We start from the raw sequence: 16,435 nt of genomic DNA, 5'->3' as shown, positions 1-16,435 counted from the left end.
TGCGCCAGATCACAAAGGGTTTCAATTTGTGGCCTGCAACATTGCCCCCGAGCAAGACTGTTGTCCTGTCCTTAAAAGCCTTGAAATCTGTCATTGACTTGGCCTCCTTATGAATGAAAGTCCTTTCAGGCATCCATTTCCAGAATAGGAAGCTTTCATCCATATTGAATATTTGCTCTGGCAAGTAATTTTCCTCCACAATCAGCTTATCTAGAATTTCCAAAAATTCTTCAGCTGCCTTCACATCAGCGCTCTCAGACTCACCCCCACTTTCACATTATGTAATGAACAATGATTCTTGAATCATTTAAATCACCTAGAGCTGGCAGTAAACTCAACATGGTAGTCGAGTCCAGCCTTTTCTTTCAACATCGCGAATGAACTTGTTGCTTTGGCTGTGATTGTCATGGTGCTGAGAGGGATAGGTTCTGTGTCTGGTCTTCAGGTCATTAGGAGTTTCTCCATGTCTGATATTGGCCCTTCTCAAATTTTTAATAGTCTCTTTGCCTTCGATGAGGCAGATAGGAATTTTTCAGCTCCATTATAATCTCACGGGACCACGGTCGTACGTGCAGTTCATTGTTGACTAAATGTCATTATGCAGCACGTGAGTGTTTCAAAATTCCATTCCTTTCAATGGCTGAGTAGTATTCCATTGCGTATCTCCACCACATTTTGTTTATCCATGAGTCTCTTCATAGACATTTAGATCGTTTCCACCTTTTGGCTATTGTGAATAATGCTGCTATGAACATCAGTGGACTGTTTGAGTTCCTGCTTTCAATTCTTTTGGATCTATACCTAGGAGGGGCATTCCTAGGTCATAAGGTGGTACTACATTTAACTTTCTGAGGAATTGCCAAATTCTTTTCCACAGTGGCTGCACCATTTTACATTCCCATTAGGAATGCACGAAGGTTCTAATTTCTCCACATCCTCACCAACACTTGTGATTTTCCATTTTTTAAAAAAAAATGTTTTAAATTATAGCTGTCCTAGTATGTGAAGGTGTGAAGCGAAGTGTGCATTTTTCTAATGACTAATGACGTTAAGCATCATTTCAAGTGCTTACCGATCATTTGTATATCTTCTTTGGAGAAGTGTGTATTCAAATCTGTTGATCATTTTTAAAATTGGGTTATTTGTCTTTTTTTGTTATTGAGTTGTAAGAGTTCTTTATATATTCTGGACAGAAGTTACTTAGAAGATGTCTGATTTGCAAATATTCTCTTTCATTACATAGGTTTTTTTTTTTCTACCTTCTTTATGGTGTCCTTGAAGCATAAAGGTTTTTAATTTTAACGAAGTCCAAGTTATTTAGTTTTTCTCTTGTTGCTTGTGTTTTTAGTGTCTTATTTAAGAAACCATTGCCTAATCCAAGATTAGTAAAGTTTATTCCCATGTTTTCTTTGAAAATTTTATAGTCTTAGCTCTTACATTTGGGTCTATGATTCATTTTGAGTTAATTTTTATATGTAATGTAAGGTTGGGGTGAAACATTCTTAAAACCATTTTTATAAAACTAGAAGCTTTTCATTACATCTATGCCATATACATCCTCCCTTAGTTTTAGCTCATTTTCCTTCAGTAGAGATTTGTTCATTCATTCACTCAACAAGTATTTATTGAGCAACTGCTTTGTGCCAGGCTCAAGCCTAGAGTGCAAAGGGGAACAATTACTGGATGCTATGGCAATAGGAGGGGCACTGAATTTGTCCTGAGGAGGTCAGGGCAATATTTCTCCAGAGAAATAATGATTGACTTGAGCATTGAAGAATGAGATAGGGTTTGTTGGGTGGACAAGTGGGGAGAGGGATGATAAGTAGGGTGAAAGGATGTGTCAAGAAAGTCCTGGAAACCATGAAGAAGTAGGGGGCACTTGTAGATGTGAACATGAGGTTGTTATCATGCGAACTATGGTATTGGGATCTGTACTACAATTCTGGTAGCAAAAACAGAGGTGAGCAGAAACCTTGTTCCTGGAGAGCTTTGCTATAAAACACATGAGAAGTTAGGAGAGGCTCAACTAAATCAGAGGCAATGGAAATGAAGCGGGAGGTAGATTCAGAGAAGATTTCGGAATGTTGAATTGATGAGGTTGGTGATAGATTCGATTTGGCCAATGAAAAGGAGGGGATACCCCAGCTTTGGGGAACTGGGGGACAGGGATACAGTTCACTGAAATGATGAATTCATTTAGGGATCTAAATGTAGTTTGTAAACATTTACCACATTTTAAGTAAACTTGCGCCAGGTTCAAAGCTTTCCAAAGGCTCCAAAGAAGGTTTTACTTTTCCTTCAAAGTCCAATCCAATATCTTCCATTTGAACCCTTAAATATGGAGTTTCTTATACTACTGACATGTCACATCACTGGATCAGGCTCCCATTCCTTTCCTTACCCCCTCCCTCCCTCCTTCTTCTCTTTTCCCTTTCCTTTTTCAACACTCTTGCAAATTTGTGTTGATCTAGCCTGTTGCAGGCTGGGGAAGAAGGAACCCAGGACTTTCTTTCCAGCGCTGCTTGTTCCCCACTGCCTTCTCGTGTTGTGGTTCCTCTCGGTGCTGGAGAACTCACCAGATGCCAGTGGATTCAGAGGAATTTGTTTTCCTGCTGGTTCCCTTGGTAAGAGCATTGCATAGAACTAGCAGCTGCTTCACAAGGAGGAAAAGCTGTTGTCAGAACAGGAAATGTGGATAATTGGCATGCTTCCTTTTGTCTGCCAGTGCTGCCCTGAAAACAAGCCTCCACGGAGCCCAGCTTTCCCTCAGTGCAGCTGTGGCTCCCAGCACGCAGTCTGTTCTTCGGAAATCAGAGACACCTTGATCTGAGCTGTAAACGCTGATGGCTAAAGACAGTCCGACTGCATATGTCATCTGAGAGTTCGGCCAGTGGGGCTGCCAGGGTGGGCGCGAGCCAGCTTTTTGCTGCTGCTTTTGCTTTGCTGTGACCCGGCTTTTCAACAGCAACATAATGGGCCTATGCCCCTCATCCTCAGGCCTAGGAAACCCCAGGGAGCTGGAGAGTCAGTGTCTGTCTGTCTCCTTAACTAGAGTGTGAGCTGTTTGAGGACAGGGGAGTGGAATTATTTTGTGTTCCCCAGAGCACCTAGCATAGTGTCCTTCCGGGAGAAAAGGTAGTTCAAGTTGGTCCATTGGAGTGGCCTTGTCCTGAGAAGGCGGCAGCCGGGCTGCATCCTTGACCATCCTTCCCAGCTCATTCTCAAGTGAGCTCATGGAGCAGGTGTTTGGGCCACCACTTTCCCAGGATCTCTAGAGAGAGCAGACTCAAGGTTTCCTTCTCCTTGGTATCTGGGGAGGGCTGAGGGACCAGCTGAAGGGGAGAGAGCTTGCCTGTCCTGCGGCCCAGGGCAAACGCTGACATTCACAGTGCCCAGGAGGCTGAAGCTGAAGAATGGCCGCCCACATGACTTTCACCTGGTGATCCTGATGACAACGGAGGGAACACCCCCTCCCCGGGCCTCAGGCAGGTGATACTGATTTGCTGGCTTGCTCACCGAAGGCCCACCTTCAACTGTTTGCTGGTTTGCTTGTGTGCCAGAACCCCCAACAGCCTGACTTGTCTGCTTGCAGGGCTGGGGTTGGGGCTGGGAGACAAAGTCATGAAGAGGCAAAGCAAGAACCACAGCCACTGGACGCAACAGCCAAGTGGGACATTCGGCCCAGGTGACTCTTTCCATAGACAAGGTAAGAAAGAACTTTAACCCAAAAAAATCAATCATGAAAATTCTTAAGGAGATGAGACCAGAGCTTTAAAAAGGTTTTCTGGAACTAAAGAACTATGGTTTTTGAAGAAATTCAATTCAATAGATGCATTTGGAGCACTTATTACTGTAAAAAAAAAAACCCCTTATGCTGCATGCTATGAAGAGTACAATGATGACTGAGATTGTCCCTTTTCAAGGAGTTTATAATCTATTAAAGAAAAGAGACTTACAAATAACTAGATGTGGTACAAAGGAGGATGGCATCAGAGCTTATATGAAGTAGGAATAAAGTGCTTTTGCACATGGAAGGAGCCATTAATTCTAAACAGCAGACAAGAGCAGCTTTGCAGAGGGAGCACAGTTTCAGCTGGGTTATGGGAGGGGCAAGGGCCTCAGTGGGGAGGATGAGAGGAAGGCAGGCAGGATGCTGAAGCCTGGGCTCGGGAAATAGACCAGTGACGCTGCAGGCATGTCATGGGAGATGAGGTTGGAAAGCGGTTTGGAGTCAAATCACAGAGGATCTTAAATGCTATGTTAAGAAATTTGAGGGCCATGGTGCTGGATGAACAAAGCAGAATGTTGGCCACACCTGTAGGGGTCTGCAGCTGCAGAAGCAACAGGAAGGACCTAGCCTTTGGCGTCAGGCACACTTTGGTTTAAAGGCAGTTACATCCCTCACTGCTGTGTGGCCCGGGAGGCATCCTGTAGTTTGCCCTGCTGGAGTGGCACTGCTGATATAAAAGGAGAAATGATGGAAGGACTAGGAATAATATACATCAAGGGTATTTGGTTCATTGTGGCTTCTTGGTGTAGGTCTGCTGCCTGCATAACAACCCAGAGAGAGGCATGGGGATGAGATAGCCATTTTTTATTTTTTGAGGAAGATTAGCCCTGAGCTAACATCTGCTGCCAATCCTCCTCTTTTTGCTGAGGAAGACAGGCCCTGAGCTAACATCCATGCCCATCTTCCTCTACTTTATATTTGGGACGCCTACCACAGCATGGCTTGCTAAGCGGTGCCATGTCTGCACCCGGGATCCGAACCGGTGAACCCTGGGCCGCTGAAGCAGAACGTGTGCACTTAACCACTGTGCCACCGGGCTGGCCCCATGATATATCCGTTTTTGAGTCAAGTTCTTTGAAGCTGAAAGAATTTAAATAACTTTAAGCTGTCTTAGCAAGTAAGAATTCCGGTCTGGATTTGAGCCCAGAGCCCATGTTCCTGTGGTTGAAATGCACTGCTCGATGGGGACAGAGGCCCAACGCAGGGAAGGGAGTGTAAACGTGTGAGTTGCTGCCTTCAAGGGGTTGACCACCTGGCCTCTTTAACATAGGAAGCTGGACTTTGAAGCCAAAGCTGCCACTGAGCTGTGGTGTTGGCTGGGTCAGAGGAGGAGCAGTGCCTGTGAGAGGCCCTGGCGAGGAGGGCTTCCTGGAGGAAGCCGACCTCCGTGTGGACTTTGCTGAAGAGAGGGAAGTCCAGGGTAGTGGATGCTGTGAGGTGCTATCCGATACCCTTTTTAGGAATGAGGGACTTACCCCCAGCTGTTGGGCGTGCTGAGGAAGATGCCCTCAGGCTCCAGCCCTCTGGGGACTGCTTCGGCTGAAGGGAACTATCCCACTCGAGGTCCCCTTCCTTCCAGAGGAAGTCCAAGCCCAGCGACTGACCAGGGCTAGTGACCGGCCTGGCTCTCTTCCCCAACCTGGGACAACTCTAGAGGCTGGCCCAGCCTTCAGGCTTCCCACAACGTCAGCTGAGTCCTCCTTGGGCTGCATCACAGCTCAGCCTCTCCTGCCCCTTTCCCTGCTTCCACAGGTGCTGACCTGAGAGCACCTCCTAAGAGACATCAGCTCACTGCTCCCATCACAGTCCACTTCCTGGGGAACCCACCTGTGACGTCCGCTTTCAGATACTAGCTCGTACTTTCTTTCGGACGGCCGCCGAGTCTACATGATTCAGACCGGTTCTCTGGGTCTGTGTGGTGAGGGGCAGAGGTCAACATAGAAGGTTGATGGACGCCCAAGAGCCTACTAGTGTATTCTCTTACAGCACCTGTGCCTGTCCCTGCCTCCCATCTTTTACCTACTCCCTTAAAGTTCTTGTCTGGGAAGGACACATTCTTTTCAGCCTGGCAGGACAGAGCTGAGAGTTTGTGCGTGTGCGTGTGGGGTGGGGCGGTGGGTGGCGGTGGCGGTCAGGAGGATGGAGGAGTGGCGAGTGGAGAGGCCCGGCTTCTAGATGCTTCTGTAGCTGCTCTTTCAGATGGGGAGGGGAGTAGAGCACGGGAAGGGAAGGTTGGGAGGAGGTGGGCTGGCTGCGAACGAGGTACCACGTTGAGTGGGAAGGAGAACCAGAGTCTGGGAAGGACTCTTAAGCGGTCTCAATCTTTTTCACCCGTGCCCACTTTTGATGGACATAAAAATATCAGGCTCGAAAGGATTGCTCATGTGCAGAATGGAGAGCCCCACATCAGCAAGTCCCCACCAGGAGAGTTCCGCTGGGATTTATTTTCTGTAGTTTGGATGATGAAAGAAGCACTTTATTCCACTTTATGCATATAAAATGATAATTTGTAGAATTGAGACCTTCATTGGAAGCACTGTATTAAGCATAGCAGCTTGAGGCTGTGTGGAGGTGAACCTGCAAAATCTGGTTGGCTGGGGCTGCAGGGGTGGGTCTCTTTAGGGCTGAGCAGCTCCTGGAACTTGGGGACCCCGGGAATCCTCTTGCACACCAGTGACGCAGGGTGCACGCCTGGCAAAATCTCTCCAGGCCGCCTGGCTTGCCTGTGATTGTACAAACTCAGTACTTGAGTTTACAGTGAGTTTTCTGAGGGCCTCTCTGCCCCTTCCCTGGCTGAGATCTCATGGCCCAGTGCTGCCCAGTTAGAAGGCCAAGACTCAGCAGGGGACTGGCTCCCACTGCGAAGGATGGATGGCCTCCGACCCTTCTTCATCAGACACAGAGAACCTTGTATTGGAAAGGGTCTGGCCTGGGGCCATGAATGCGCAGGGGCCCGTTTCTCTGCGTTTTCTAACTTTTAGGGCAGTGGAGAAGCCGTGAACATTCTTTAATAAGGAGGTCGCAGGCTCAGAGCTGAGTATTAGAAAGACTTGGCTTTGTGTCTCTGGCAAGTCCTAGCAGCAGCGATAGAAAAGGCAGACTGAGGGCAGACCGACCAGTTTGGATTCTCCTGTGATCCACCTGCCCGGTGGGAGTGAGGAGCCGAATTAGAATGGTGGCAATGGCACTGGAAGAGAGGGGATCATCTGAGACACGCCGGAGGCAGAGCGCGTGGGAGGTAACACCGGCTCCGACAGAGAGAAGTCCACTCCAGCTCCGAGGGAATGGTGGCTGGTAATGCCATTAAAAGACACTGGGAAGTCCATTCTGACAAACCGTGTGAGACAGGCTTCAAAAATAGATCTGGTTTCAAATTCTAGCCCTGTTACTACTAGCTGCGAGGGTGCCATTGGATATACGTCACCTCGGGGAGTCTAATGTGTTATTTTTTTTTTTTAACTTGTAAAATCTAGGATGACAATGACTACTTCATAGAGTTATTTATTGTAAAGAATAAATTAAGTGAGAAAATATCATGAAGCATTTACAGCATTACAGGCCAGCACACAACCAGCATGCAATGAATCCTAGTGTCTGATTAGTACGATTTATGAGATTGTGGGGGATGGGACGGACCTGTAGAGGAGAGTGAACAGTTCTAGTTGAGCTGTTCAGGGAAGGCATATGGAGAAGTCAAGAGTTTGTGCTGGTGTCTCTTCCAGTCTTTGATGTTTTAGGAGTCCAATTCTCCCAAGCACAGAAATAAATTGATTTATAAAATGATCTTTTATTTTTTCGGGTGGATTCAAATAACAAGTGTGACTACTGTTGACAATCTTGCATACTTACATAGTGTTGAAATTATTTTCTTCCTTTCATTACTATTTTAATAGCTGATATTTTTTTTTCAAAGGGAGATTAAACCATAATGACACTTATTATTTGACAAGAAAAGTTCAATGAAAGCTCTGTCCAGCTTTCTGCTTCCCCATTCTTGTTGGCTTTCTGTTCTTATGTTTGTTGCCTCATGGTTACGAGATGGTTGCCATTGCATAAAGCATCACATCTACATTCAAGACAGACAAAAAGAGGAAGGTGGAGTAACATTGAGTTCTCTGCTATCTATCCCTTTTATCAGGAAGGCAAAAAGTTTTCCCAAAGACTCAGCAGAGTTTCATGGACCAGTATTAGGTCACATGGTTCCTAATTCCAAAGATCCAAAGAGGCCAAGAAAGCAAAAATCTGGCCCAAAGGAACCAGATTGCCTGACAATGATTCCTGACCCTAGTGGGAGATTTTTAAGCAGCTGAGATTTTGGCCTAAAATTTTGGCAACTTCAGAGTTCTGGTTTATGCAGTGATTTATCATTTAGCTGTGGATCAATGGACGTTTCATGGATGAGTGGGTAACCTCTCTGTTTTCTAGGGGATAAGAGAACTGAAAGAACATTTTAGAAGAAGAGAGATTTTTGCATTTTTGCTTTCCTAGGGCAAAAGCTTTAATTCTCTTTCCCTTTCCCAGAAGCTTTAATTCCTTTTGTAAAAAAAAATTTCAATAAATAGTGGATCTCTCCAACTAGATAATGAAAAAAATAGAGTGGATTTCAAGATTAAACTTTGTCGTTGCTTTTTAAATTTATGAGTTCAGCAGTGGACTCAGTGGCACAGGAAGCGACAACAGGAAGGCAGACAAGGAATCAGTTCCTCCCCGCGCAGGAAGGCGCCGGTGCGGCCCCATTGGCAGCTGCCCCTTGCCTGCCCTGCACCCAATGGCAAGGCCCAGGCTCCCTCTTGGAAAGAACAGCTTTCTTGCCCCTTCCTGATTCAGCTGAAGGTAGCTTAAGCATCACAGATATTCACAGTCGTTGAATCATCAAAATCCTTGTTAGAAAATGAATTAGAAAAATCGTATATTTGATGTGATAATTCAGTGAGTTCAGACCCAGTGATAACCCAAGTTGTTATAATAACTTCAAACACCTGTAATAATTTATAAAACCCGAATTAGTGAAATTAATTCCAAAATAGTTCCTTTGGTGAAAAGAGGCAATTTTTTAAAAATCTCAGTTAAAAAATCTACTGAAGATGGACAGTGGGGATGGTTGCACAACAAGGTGAATGTACTTAATGCCACTGAACTGTACACTTAAAAACGGTTAAAATGGTAAATTTGTCATGTATATTTTACCACAATAAAAACAAACAAACAAACTACAGAATGTAGTCTTGTGGCAGGACCCGCTCTAATGTGTGGATAGAATAATTTATAAAGAGGAGAGCACGTAATTGCAGGTAAGTGAGGGTTTTCTCTTCACTCTCCACTCAGCGCGGATCCTGACCATGGGGGGTCCCCCTGAACTTTGGATCTGTATACCCGATGGCACTCTCCCCTTGGCCCGGCTCACAAAGACGTCAGGTCCACGACGTCTCAAACTGAAATGTCTTTAGTTCCCCGGTGCACACCTGTGCCTCCTCCCACTTTCCCTGTCTTCGCTAAGGGCCCTCACAAGCACCCACTCGCTCAGGCCTGAAACTTTGAATCCTACGTTTCCCTTACTCTATCTCCTCTAGGTCGCTCTAATCTGTCCTTGTCTCTTCATCGCCACAGTTGCCACCCTAAGGTAAATAAGAATTCAGGGACTCTCACCTCCGAATGAGCTCCTAGTCTTCATTCTGCCATCCGCTCATCTTAAACGCCTAAAAAAATTTCAAGGTGCTAAGAAACAATTTTTTAAAAATTTCATTTTATTGCGATAGGAGCACTCAACATGAGATCTACCATCTTAATAGATGTTTAATTGTACAGTACAGTACTGTTATCTATAGGCACAATGTTGCACAGCAGATCTCTAGAATTTGTCTTGCTTAACTGAAATTTTATACCTGTTAATTAGAAGTTATTTTCTAAACCAGGAGAGATGACCTGCTGGCGTTCTTGGATATAGCATCAAATTGTTCAGCAAACCAGTTTTACAAAGGCGCTCAGCTATAATTTTTGCCAAATGGAAATGAGAGCTATCGCAACAGGATTCTACATATGCTTGAAACTTCTTACTCTGCCAAAAAATATTCACCCCCCTCCCAGGTTGAGCATAGTACTATTAACATTGCAAGACAAAAGAATTGGGGGTCATGTCCTCAGGGCATGTTGTGGAAGATGGCTATCTTACACTCGTGTGAGCTGTCCAAGGGCAAGGTTATTTCAGTTTCATTAATTCACTCATCAGTCTTATTGGATGGACGCAGGTTCCAGGCACCGTTGGGGCAGAGACACAAAGGCCCCACTTGCAAGGAGAGTACAGCCAAGTCGTGGAGACAGATTTGAAAAACAGATGGTTTAGGCAGTGACGGGCTAGGAGTCAAGCAAGGTGGTCTGGAGTCACTGAGGTGGGACATTCCTTGAAGCCCAGGAAAGCTTCTGGAGATGGAAAGGAAAAATGATCTGGACTTGAGACCCAGTGCTGACTCCAATTCAAGCCCTTTTTCCATGTCAGCTGAGAATGTCATCAGTGTGGCAGGCACTGGATTCTAAAAATCTCATTATTTTCATTTGTATTTACCTGGCTCCCTGTCAGGTTGAACATCTTTTCGTGTTTATTGCCCATATTTTCTCTTCTGTGTATCATCTATTCTGGCCGTTTGTAGAAAATCTCAATGTTGAAAGTATAATATCTGAGGCAGACGGGGAACTTGTGTGATGCTCTTTCCTAAATCCTATACTCACCTCCTGACAAAAATAAGGATCAGGATGTTTTGCTAAAAGCCCCCTTGCTTCCTGCCGATCCCTCTGCCTTCTCTGATAATGGGCTTCCTCTTCTTGCCTGGTGGTCACTGAGGAAGGTCAGCAGAACATGATGGAATCTGTATGTGCAGACGCTGTCATCCTCTTTAACTGGTTAGGGTTTTTTTTTTTTTTTCCTGTCAAAACTAGGGGAGAAAGTCTACACAGATGGACAAAGGGAGTTATGTGTAGGCTTGCAAATGTGAGCACTGTCTGATAAAACGGAAGTATTTGAGCATGCAAATGTTAAAATATGAGGTTCAGTTTCATATTTGGTTGGAGAGAAATATCTGTAGATAAACTACAGCATGGATTTGAGAATAACTCTCATGCATGAAATAGACCATGCATTGCCTTCAACCTCAGATATCACTGTTTTGTCCCAGTTAACTCCAAGGACTCAGCCTTCACGTTATCTTGCCTGATGGTGGGCAGAAGGGCTCGCGGACGGTGTCTTGTGTTCTGACCTCTTGGCGGCCAGAGGACAGTCAGAGCTGCTGAGATACATCTGGTGGAGGGGCACCCAGGACTTAGAGCCAGGGGCACCTGGGTGGGAATCTTGGCTCTGCTCCTTATCATTTGTGCTTTGTTAGACAATTCTCTCCACCTCTCTGGACCTTGGTTTTCTCATATGCGAACTGGGGAAAAGCCTTCCTGGGTCACTGAGTTATTGTAAGGATGCAATAACATGATTGTTATGCAGATATTAGGTATGTGCGTATGCATTCTTTTTCACTCTTCTCTTTACCACACCACACACACAACCAAGCAAAGGGGGTCTTGAATGTAGTGGGTGCTTGGTACTTATACATGGCTTGATTACACAGAGCAGTGGTTCTCAAAGTGTGGTCCTCTGGCCAGCAGCATCAGCATCACTTGTGAACATGTTAGAAATGCAAATTCCCAGACCTACTCAATCAGAAACTGCGCCAGTGAGGCTTGGCAATGAATTTCCTCTGGGTGATTGATTCGAAGGCTTGTTAAAGTTTGAGAAGCTCTGAAATAAAGCCTTCTTTCTGTTGTCAGTATAGAATGAGATTTGGTGAAAAGAAAAAAGAAGTGAAAGTGTATTTTAATGATAGAAAAATCTATTTAAAGTCCCAGGAGGTGATTTTCATTTAATGTCAGTTTTCCTTAAAATACTGAATATGTTTCAAGCAGGAGAATTGTTCCTGGTTACCTATTGAAGAAAAGCATCCCAGTTTAGCTTAATGAAGGATTTGAGATAAGCTATCTGGATGTCTATTTTGCACAGGACCAGATAACTTATCCTCTTTTCTGTTCTGTCTCTATAAATATTAATGATAGAATTTATAAACTAATGGTTGCTACACTGATTATTCAGTTCTGGAAGATCTGACATTATGCTATTTTGCCATGCTATTATTTCTGATTAAATAAATTTTATTTTAAAGTCAGAGACATTTGCCTATGTGCATAACCACAGTAATTAAGCACCATGGCTAGTTCCATTAACACATTCCTGCATCTCAGCGAAAATCTTGATGCTCTACCTGCATTAAGAAGTTCGTGCCTACAACCAAGAGTATAATCATTGTGGCAAGCCTTTGTCAGGCTCGTTTCTCATACACCTTAATTGTATCTTTTTATCACACAGTTTTTGTGAGTAACAGACATTAATGAATGGTTGTTCCCAGTATATATAATGAGTGTTCTGTATTATTAAATATTCCTAATCTTCTTAGGAGAAATGCGTCAGTGCTCACCTGTGTAGCTTCTGGTGACCATTAGGAGTTTTGAATTTTAATTGTCTGCCCTTTGCTTTTGAGAAGCAAGCCATTTAATTGTATAAAGCACAACTGAATCTATACGCAGAATACATTCCTTAGGGCAGGACCTGATGTTTAATGACCAAAGAATTTCATTTCAATGAATTTAAAGAAACATCAGTTAAGTACTGTTAAAGTAGGATTAAAGAAAACAATTTAGGTAACACAAACAAACTTCATTCTTGAAGTGGCCAGTCTCCTTTCTGGAAACTGCAAAATGGAGCAGAAAGCAGGAAGCTATTATAGGATGAAGAATAAAGAACACGGAAGAGAAGGATAGAAAATATCTGATAGGCTGGGGCCACGTAGTCAACCTTGTTTGGAGTGAGAAGGCCTGGAGTTGGCGTTTGAGGTTTGGGGATTGGCTGAGTGGATATCCTGCGTTTCCGGTCAAGCCGAGCATTTACAGGGACACCCAAGTTATTTAAGTTTTGGTTTGCTGATGTGGCACCCCAGCAGGAGTGACTACAAATTGGGCCTAGAAAATTATTTCAATAGTACCCAATAAACGATGAGGGAATAAGTAAAAACTGCTAATAAAGGTGAGACTATTACTTGTAACAGTACCTACTATATGGGGAGAGTCTATGCGCCAGGGGTTGACTGACCTTATCTACTTTGATTCTTACAAGAACCTATGAAGCAGATATTGTTCCCACTTTACAGACACCAAAACTATCCTTAGCGTCCCAAAATGGACATGTGATATTTGGAGCTGGTGTATCCAATGAACATGAGGAGGACTCAAAAGGAATTATGTGGCTGGTTCCATAAAAATGGCATCTGAGAAAATGGCATGCTTGAATTTAGGCCTTCTTCTGCTTCTCTGTTTGAATTAATATCCTCAGTTAGGCTGCCATGTTTGTCAAGCTGCACTGGTGGATTGTGTGTGTCTAAGCACGCTGCTGGTCTGGGGAGACCGACAAGGAGCTGTGATTAGGTGCGATGGAGAGCTCAGGTTCTGCAGGGCGCTGAGGCATTAGGAGGGTACTGAACATGCAGGCAGTGTTAAGATTCCTGAAAGCTTGAAGCAGGGTCACAAATAGGTTTCGAGTGCTTCCTTTATAATTTACTCAGGTAGTCTTTAGAATGTCAATGCAAATACAGGTAAATTGTTAATAGTTTGAGTGAACCAATGGAAACCCCAAAATATAGTCTGCTGGGATCTTTCAGAGTAGTCATACTCTTTGGTGAAGAAAAAAATGAACATGATTATTAGAAAAAATGGAAAGATATTTCTACACACAAAAATGCTAATAGAAAAAATACAAACTGGAAAGTAAAGTAAGGAAATGTTGGGAAATAAGAAAGTTGACACTGAGAAATGAAAAATTATGCTGAATTCCTCACATTGCTCGTTATATATGATGACAGACAGCTTGGATGTAGAAATCATCAAACATTATTTTGAGCACAGATAGATTTCATTCTTTGGCACTTTCTTGTGTTGAGATTACTTCCCAAATTCTTGCTTGGTTTCAATGGACTGATGAGTACCCACAGACTTAAGTGATACTTGTTTCCTTTTTTGAATGTTGTATGGATTTGAATGTTTCGAACCTCAGCTAACTTTTATTTGGCCAAATTATCTGGTGTAAAACTGCTTTTAAAATGTTCTCTAGTTATTAGGTGATGGATTCCACCACCTGTTAGCTCTACAACAATGCTAGGTTTGAGCATCTTCTTGGCCTTTATCAACTTAAGAAGCAGTTCCCTGACTTCTAGGTACTTGCTCTAGTGGTTGGAAGCTGTTGTGAGAACATGCCCAGGACCTGAGGAAATTAGATGACTTTTGGTGTCTTCTCACCTTTCCTTCTACTTTTACTACACAGGAGACATGCTATTTATCTATCAGGTTCTTTTCTTCCAACTGTGTTCCATAAATGGCAGGAGTGTGACATGTACAGTCCTGAAACCAAAGACCTCCATTGCTTTCCTTTAAGCAAATATCAAGAATTCCACTGAATGTTCGATATTTGTTCTTGATCTTTTATGAATGAGTTTGCTTAGGGCAAGGATGGAGACAAGGAAAGATTTGTACATCAACATTATAATCACCTTCCATTGAATTTATCCTGTGTCCAAATCTTCTCTCTTAAAATTCTTTTCGAAGATGGATATACTCTTTACCACATGAAGCGAACAGCTTTATCAATCACTAGCTGAACAATCTCAGGCCCTCCCTTTTGTGTTATTTCTACTAATAGTTTACCTTAGTAGGCTTGGGATTCAAGACAATACCAAGGAAACATTATGGGACACAGAGATAAAGTAGCAAAAGAACATCATGATATTTGTCTAAATCTTTTAGGCCTTCTAGGCGCTAAGTGCAATCCTGGGTTAATCCTAGAGATCAAGTTCAAATACACACACACCAAGTTCATTTATAATGTGCCTCTTACTCCAAAATACCAAGATATCATTTAAAGGCTAAACTTTCTTAATAATATTTAGTATTTTATAATATTCAAAAATATCATACATACTTTACTAAGAGTCATGAAACAGTAGACCTGTAAATACATTATTTAGAACTTTTAATAGACTCTGCTATAGTGACATCAATCAAGTGGCATTAAGGAACTCATGAAAATGGGCCCATTCACCCCATACCGTTACCTTGAATTTCACCATATTTTCTACCTGTTCATGGCTGATGAGTATGACAGCGTAGAATGCTAGCCAATATATGAAATGAAAAAGTACAACATTTAGAGTCAGATCTGGGACTCCAATACAAATTTTTATAACTTTCTGGCTGCATGACCTTGGGCCGGTCAATTAACTGCAGGAAATCTTTCATAGGCATCTTGTAAGAATCTAATGAGACACTGACGTGAAAGTTCTTTGTAAAGCAAATGTCTCATATTCTACCACACTGCAAATTACATTTTCGTGCAGAGAAGGAACTCTGTAAGTCTGGCCTTTGATTTTCACAGCAGACTCATTGATCACCACTGAAGAAAGACCATCGTATGACCTCTGGCATAATTAACCTTCATAAAGACGTTTTTAGAGGGAGCTCACTATATTTCTTAACATATTGGAGAAACTTACAGGAATTTAAAAATTTCTCCCTAGTTCCTCCAACTAGTAAAAGCTAACACATACAAAGCAGTCCCCTATGCACCAGGCACTGAGCACATAACACAAACGAGCTCATTTCATCCTCACGACCACGCTGTAAGGTCAGGGCTATGGTTATGCCCATTTTACAGATGAGGAAACCAGGGGCACAGATTGCAGAAGGATCCACAACTGATCACGACCACAGCCAGAATTTCACCCCTATTCACTGCATTCACCAGTATTCATTGTATTCTGTATGTTTTATTTTCTCCCAGTCCCATAAATTAGACCCCTATAGAGACTGTTACAGAAGACTAAAGGACTTTTCAGTACTTTTGGGGTAGGAAATGTTGGACATATATAATTCACAAACCTGGGATAATCAAACGCAGCCTGATGAGCTGTTAGACTGCACTTGCGGAACACGCCACGTCTACAGCTACAGATTAAGCTGGAAAGACGAGGCTACACAACTTTCCGAAGCACGGGGGAGGGCTTCCCGTTGCGCTGACTGTATGCCTGGGGAGCCGCTCACCACGACTCTTGAAATAGTGACTCCATTACAAGGGCATGTAGAATATTTTCCAGATTTCCCGACCGCACAGTCTTCACCCTAGCTTTGGCTTCCGCCATCACCACGTGTGGCTTGGACACGAATCTGGAATCAATAATCTTTCTAGCACCCTGTGCTTTTCCCGCCTGCTCCAGACGGTCTGCTCTGTGTTCCATTCCTTTAGGACGTGCTAGGAGATTAATCACTGAAGTTGATAAATCTGTTTTCCCCCAGAGGTGATAACTTTGTGCCTTATGTGTATGGGGGTCTCCGACACCTCAGCCCTCAACAAGAGCGACTAATTTGGGAATTTAAAAGCACCCGGGCAGCTGCTTTGGAGAATGTCCTTTTATTATACCTCACAGACAGCTTGTTAAGTAGCCGCCTAGGCCAGAACTGAGGACAGCTTCAAAGGGAGCCCGGTGGCTGGAAGGTCTAGTGGCAGCAAGTTTA

Source organism: Equus przewalskii, chromosome 8 (assembly GCF_037783145.1).
Source record: "Equus przewalskii isolate Varuska chromosome 8, EquPr2, whole genome shotgun sequence".
In the NCBI taxonomy this organism is placed as follows: Eukaryota; Metazoa; Chordata; class Mammalia; order Perissodactyla; family Equidae; genus Equus; species Equus przewalskii.
This window is presented reverse-complemented; position numbering follows the sequence as displayed.